General features: G+C 48.4%; 1 long non-coding RNA gene across 2 annotated transcripts; it reads left to right on the top strand.

Annotated features, from left to right (window-relative positions):
- Nucleotides 1–1282: 1282 nt before the first annotated feature.
- Nucleotides 1283–5174, top strand: LOC139026888 (uncharacterized). Of its 2 annotated transcripts, XR_011478831.1 has the most exons (5): nucleotides 1283–1309; nucleotides 2630–2657; nucleotides 3564–3625; nucleotides 5021–5060; nucleotides 5157–5174. It is a non-coding gene; the product is annotated as an uncharacterized lncRNA (long non-coding RNA). The 2 variants fall into 2 exon arrangements; XR_011478830.1 differs by lacking the exon at nucleotides 5157–5174 and having other exon boundaries at nucleotides 5021–5075.
- The last annotated feature ends 1831 nt before the right edge of the window (nucleotides 5175–7005 follow it).

Here is a 7005-nt window from a genome sequence, read left to right as displayed (position 1 = left end):
TGCAGTAATCTCCACCTGAATGTGCTGAGTTCACGCAATGGACAGTAATTCACCTGAATCTGCTGTAGGATGGTCAGTAATCTCACCTGAATGTGTGCTGTTTAGATGCAGTCACATCCGCTCGACTGAATGTGCTGTTCCTAGATCGGACAGTAATCTCACCTTGAATGTGCTGTTTAGCCCAAATGACAGTCAATCTCACCTGAATGTGCTGTTTATAATGCAGTAATCTACACCTGAATCTGCTGTTTAGATGGGACCAGTAATCTCACCTGAATTGGTTGCTGTTAAGATGCCAGTTAATGCTCACCTGAATTGTGGCTGTTTAGATGCCAGTAATCACCTGAATGTTGCTGTTTGATGGTCACAGTAATCTCCACCTGGAATGTGTGTTTGGAAATGCAGTAATCTCACCTGAATGTGCTGTTTAGCATGGACCATTAATCTCACCTGAATTGTTGCTGTTTAGTGGAAGTAATCTCAACCTGAAATGTGCTGTTTAGATGCGGACAGTTAACTCTCACCTGAATGTGCTGTTTTAGCTATGGAACAGTAATACTCACCTGAATGTGCTGTTTAGATGGACAGTAATCTCACCTGAATGTGCTGTTTAGGATGGACAGTAATCTCACCTTGAATGTGCTGTTTTAGATTGGACACGTAATCTTCACCTGAATCTTGCATGTTTAGATGCGACAGTATCTTCACCATGATTGTGCTGTCTTAGATTGGACAGTAATCTCACCTGAATCTGCTGTTTAGGTGCAGTAATCTCACTGCATCTGCATGTTAGATGGACAGTAATCTCACCTGCATTGACTGTTTAGATTGGACCAGTAGACTCACCTGCAGTCTGCTGTTATAGATGGACAGTAAATTTTACCGGTGCCATCTGCTGTTAGTTATGGACATAATCTCACCTGCATTCTGCTGTTTTAGATGGGAACAGTAATCTCACCTGCAGCTGCTGTTTAGTTATGGGAGCAGGTAATCTCACCTGCATCTGCTGTTTAGAGGACAGTAATCTCACCTGAATCTGTCTGGTTTAGATGCGCAGCTGTACATCGCTTTTCGGTCGTGAGCTTTACTGACAAGTAACACTCCACTCGTTACCATACAACCAACAATAATATACTGATTCTCAATAGTGATCAGACTCAGTCTAATTGTCTCACTTCTAATGATGAGATGGAGATTGATTTACTTGGCAGCCCGGATTATTGGGATCAGGGTTAGGCGATCAGTGGTAAAGAGTTATTCCTTGCAGCCACGGAGTAGGGTTGATCAGGGTTAGAGGACAGTGGTAAAGGTTTGGCCTGCAGCCCGGACTAGGGTATCAGGCGGAGCAGGTGGATAAAAGGTTACCTGCACAACGGAATAGGGATCAGGGGGTTTGAGAGGACAAGTGGTAAAGCGTTACGTCCAGCCACGGATAGAGGGATCATGTTGGTTAGGGGACAGTGTAAAGGTTACCTGCAGCCCGGGATAGGATTCAGGTTACGAGGACAGTGGTACAAGGTTACCTCCAGCACGATAGGATCAGGCGCGTTAGGGGACAGTTAGAGGTAAAGTTACCTGCAGCCCGATTAGGGTCAGGTTAGAGGACAGTGGAAAAAGGTTACCTGCAGCGCACGGTAGGATCAGGGTTTAGAGTATATGCGTTAGCTACTTACTTTTTCCAACAATCGATAGTCAATATTAATTGACCTGAGCTACTTGTCTAAAAGTAGCGCGTCCATAGGTTGGTTATCTCCTGACTGTATAGTTGCCAGGGTGCCTCTAATTCTGCTTATTGGTACGGCATCCTGCTGCCTCAAATCCATAGAACAGCGTATCAACGAGATAGGATGCAGAAGCATATATATGAGGCGTACCGTGTTCCCGCCGTGTTAAAACTCAACTGAGGACAAAAGGGTAATAGCGTTTACCTGCCACGGCTACGGATAGGGAATCAGGGTTCAAGTCAGGTACCAGTGTAAAGGTTACCTGAGCTCAGCCCAGATAGGAATCAGGGTTAGAGACAGTTGTAAAGGTTTACCTGCAGCCCGGATGGGATCAGGGTGAGAGGACAGTGCTAAAGTTACCTGCCACAGCACGGATGAAGGATCAGGGGTTTAGGGACATGGTAAGGTTACCTGCCAGCCCGCGTGTAGGGATCAGGGGAACAGTGGTAAAAGGTTACCTGCAGCCTCGGATAGGGTCCTATGCAGGGTTATTCGAGACAGTGGTAAAGAGTACCTTGCAAGCCCTGAATAGGGTATCAGGGTTTAGAGGACAGTGCGGTAAAGGTTACCTTGCCAGGCACGGATAGGGATCAGGGGTTAGGGACGCAGTGGTATAAAGGCGTACCTGCTTTAGCAAACGGATAGGGATAGGGCCTGATAGCACGGTCAGTTGTGTTTTTTAGAGTAAGGGTCCTATCGGCTTGCAGCCGAAGATAGGAGCAGGGAGTTAGGTTGGTGTGACAGTGGTAAAGTGTTACCTGCAAGGGCTGGATAGGGAGCAGGGTGTTAGGGCACAGTGTTTAAAGGTTACCTGCCAGCCCGGATAGGATCAGGGGACAGTGGTAAAGGTTACCTTGCAGCACGATAGTGGATCCAGGGGTTAGAGGTCAGTGCGTTATGTAAAGGTTACCTGCAGCCCGGATAGGGATCAGGGTTAAGGGGTACAGTGGTAAAGGTATACCTGCGCACGGATAGGTGTATCAGGGGTTAGAGGTTCAAGTGGTTACGGGTAAAGGTTATCCTGCAGCCCGGTTCAGGGATCAGGGGGTTAGGGGACAGTGGTAAAAAGGTTACCCTGCAGCCTGGATAGGATCAGGGGTTTATGGGAACAGTGGTAAAGGTTACCTGCAGCACGGATAGGGATCAGGGGGTTAGAGGTCTAGTGGTAGGTAAAGTTACCTGCAGCCCGGATAGGATCCAGGGGTGGAGGGACAGTGGGTAAAGGTTACCTGGCAGCCCGGATAGGGATCAGGGTTATGGGGACAGTGGTAAAGGTTACCGCAGCACGGATAGGGATCAGGGGTGTAGTAGAGGTCAAGTGGTTATTGGGCTAAAGTTTACCTGAGCCCGGATAGGGATCAGGGTTAGGGACAGTGGGTAAAAGTGTACCTGCAGCGCCGATTAGGGATCAGGTTAGCGGGACAGTGGTATATAGGGATTAACCGTGAGCCCGGATAGGGATCAGGGTTAGGACGACAAGGTAAAGTTACCTGCAGCACGGTATAGGATCAGGGGTTAGAGGTCATGGTTGGTTAATGGGTTTAAAGAGTACCCGCAGCCCGCGATAGGGAGCAGGAGTTAGGGTTACAAGTGGTAAAGGTTACCTTGCAGCCCGGATAGGGGATCAGGTTAAGGGGACAGTGCTAGGTAAGGTTACCTGCAGCCCGCGAGAGATCAGGGGTTAGGGGGACATTGGTAAAGGTGACCATGCAGCCCGGAGTTTAGGGATTAGGGTTATGAGGACAGTGGGTAAAGGTTACCTGCAGCCCGGAGAGGGATCAGGGGTTTAGAACTGGGACCAGTGGTAAAGGCTTACCTGAGCCCGGATAGGGCATTCAGGGGGTAGGGACAGTGGTAAAGGTTACCTGCAGCCCGGATAGGGATCAGGGTTTAGAGGACAGGTGGATCAAAGGTTACCTGCAGCACGGAAGGGATCTAGGGTTGAGGGGAACTAGTGTTGGAGAGGTTACCGTCCCCAGCTCCTACAGATAGGGATTCATGGTGAGAGGACAGTGGTAAAGGTACCTTGCATGCCCGGAAGGGCATCAGAGGTTAGAGGACCTAGTGGCTAAAGGTTACCTGGCAAGCCCGGATAGGAAAAGTTTCAGGGCTTAGAGAGACAGTGCGTTAGGGGTAAAGTGTAGCCGGTGCCAGCACGGATAGGGATCAGGGCGTTAGGGGACAGTGTAAAGGTTACTGGCAGCCCGGATAGGGATCAGGGTGTAGAGTCAGTGGTTTTACGAGGGTAAAGGTTACTGCAGCACGGATACAGGATCCAGGGTTAGAAGGACGTGGTTAGGGTAAAGGTTACCTGCAGCCCCGGAATAATATAAATTGATGGTGGGGTCGTGGGGGATCAGGGGGTTAGGGGACATAGCGGTAAAGGTTACCCTGCAGCCAGCGGATAGGGATGTCAGGATGTTACGTGAGGTCAGTGGTTAGGGTAAAGGTTACCTAGCAGCACGGATAAGGATCAGGAGTTTGAGGGGAAGTGGGGGACCTGGTAAAGGTTACCTGCAGCCCGGTATAGGGATCAAGGGGTTTAGAGGTCAGTGGTTAAGCAAGGTTACCTGCAGCACGATAGATCAGGTGTGTAAAGGTGGACATGGGTAAAGAGTTTACCTGCAGCACGGATAGGGATCGAGGGTTAGAGACAAGGTAAAGTTTACCTGCAGAGCAACGGAGATAGGGATCGAGGTTAAGAATGACAGTGGCTAATAGAGATTATACTGCCAGCCCTGAGATTAGGGATCCAGGGTTGGGGAAACACGTGGTAAAGGTTACCTGCAGCACGGATAGGAGTATCAGGTTAGTAGAGACCAGTGGTAAAGGATTACCTCCAGCACGGATAGGATCAGGGGTTAGGGGACAGTGGTAAAGCGTTACCTGCACAGGCCCGGATTAGCGGATCAGGGTTAGAGGTCAGTGGTTATGGGTAAAGTGTTACCTCCAGCACGGATAGGGATCAGGAGTTTAGAGGACAGTGGTAAAAAGGTTACCTGCAGCCCGGATAGGTATCAGGGTTTAGGAGGAATACAGTGTAAAGGTTACTGCAGCCCGGATAGGGATTCAGGGATTAGAGGACAGTCGTAAAATGGCTTGACCTGCACGCCGCGGAATAGGTTATTCAGGGTTAGAGGGACAGTGGTAAACGGTTACCTGCAGCCCGGTAGGACATGGTTAGAGGTCAGTGGTAAAGGACTTACTGCAGCACGGACGAGGGATCAGGGTGTTAGCGGGACAGTGGTTAAAGTTCACCTGCAGCCCGGTATAGGGCATCAGGGGTTAGAGGACAGTGGTAAAGTTACCTGCAGCACGGATAGGGATCAGGGGACAGTGGTAAAGGTTTACTGCAGCCCACGGATAGGATTGGCAGGGTTAGAGGGACAAGGGTAAAGTGTTACCTGCAGCGACGGATAGGGATTCAGGTAGAGGACAGTGGTAAAGGTTACCATGCATGCACGGATAGGGGGATCAGTGTGGTTAGGGGACAAGTGGTAAAGGACCTGCAGCACGGAATGAGGGGATCAGGGTTTAGAGGGACAGGTGGTAAGGTTACCTGGCCAGCACGGAATAGGTGAGCTCAGGGGTTAGGGACAGTTGGGTGAAAGTTACCTGCAGCCACGAGCAGTTAGGGCGATCAGGGGTTGAGAGGACAGTGGCTAAAGGCTTTACCTGCTAGCCCGGATAGGATCAGGGGCACAGTGGTAAAGGTATCCGTCAGCACGGTATATAATGCTTATGGGTAGAGAGAAGCAGGGTAAAAGGTTACCTCGCAGCCCGGGATCAAGGATCAGGGCACAGTTAAGATACCCACACAAGGTATCAGGGTTAGAGGTACATGTTAAAACTCCCTATGCACGTATAAAACAAGACGTGTGGAAGTACCTCAGCCGATGTAGGATTCAGGAGGTGGATAGGGACGGGAGTGGTAAAGGTTACCTGCAAGCACTGATATATCGTATGTGTTAGATGGACAGCTGGTAAAGGTTACGCAGCCCTCTAGAGAGATATGGGACAGTGTGTAAAGTTACCGGGCCTATGCCACAGTATAGGGACAGAATACAAGATAAAACCTGCAGGCACGGATAGTGGGATCATAGAGTACTAGTCGGTATAAGATCCGAGCTTCCGGTCAGATATGATGATATAGTCTCTATATGGGTAAACAGTAGTCGTCTCAGCACGGATCACCTCACCAGATCTAGATTCTAGAAGCTGATGCTCTGACTGCACCTCACCAGATCTAGATTCTAGAAGCTGATGCTCTGACTGCACCTCACCAGCTCTTGTCTTCTGTTTCCAGGTGTTTGAGACATGCATGGTCACAGTGGGACGGGTGTCCAACATCGATCACAACAAACGGATCATTGGTAAAGCTGGCAGGAACCGTTGGCTCGGCATCCGGCCTTCCAGCGGCTTGTGGAAGAGGAAAGGTGGCTGGGCCGGACGCAAGATCAAACCACTACCCCCCATGAAGAGTTATATTAACCTGCCTTCCGTGTCTGCCAACTAAACATGTGCTAAACTCTGTATGCAACAGGACTAGCATTGCAGGAGTCGCCACCTCTTCTCTCTCTTTTTAGATGGATCAGAGGCAATGATGTTAATGGACAGAGCTGTCTCTGTCAGTGATTACTCTGTAAGATTCTCAGTGTTTTCAGTTATGTAGTTTTGTGACAATGTTTTGGTCTGTTATGACATGGATTTTGTGAAATGAACTGATTTAACTGTCTGAAGTGTGGGTAGAGAATGAGGCTTGGGGAATTAGACAAGGTTCCACACTTTATTAAACACAGCTGCTCCTGGGGAGAGTTTGGAAGGAAACCAAACAATAAAACACATTTACATCCATAGTGAAACATTCAAAGGTTAACCCATGTTTTCTTAAATGGTTTTTCAAAATGTCATCTGTTAAAACAAAGTTTGTGCAAAGACACCTGGGAGGCGGTTTCAAAAGCGGGATGAGTGAGTTGCTAGAATATTTAGGAAAGTTGGCTAAGACCAGCTAGAGTTCGGTTAGGGGTCCTTATAGATAGTGGTCTATTATAGAGTTGGGGCAGTCCAGCTCTTGTTGGAATCTTCATATGGATACAACAGCCTCCTATCAAAGTTATTCCATACATAGACAACTATCTATTATAGTTATTCCATACATAGATAGTGGTCTATTATAGTTATTCCATACATAGATAGTGGTCTATTATAGTTATTCCACACATAGATAGTGGTCTAATATAGTTATTCCACACATAGATAGTGGTCTATTATAGTTATTCCA

Source organism: Salvelinus sp. IW2-2015, unplaced genomic scaffold (assembly GCF_002910315.2).
Source record: "Salvelinus sp. IW2-2015 unplaced genomic scaffold, ASM291031v2 Un_scaffold6261, whole genome shotgun sequence".
Lineage (NCBI taxonomy): Eukaryota > Metazoa > Chordata > Actinopteri > Salmoniformes > Salmonidae > Salvelinus > Salvelinus sp. IW2-2015.
The sequence above is the reverse complement of the archived record's forward strand: the minus strand, read 5'-3'. Positions and strand labels throughout refer to the sequence as shown.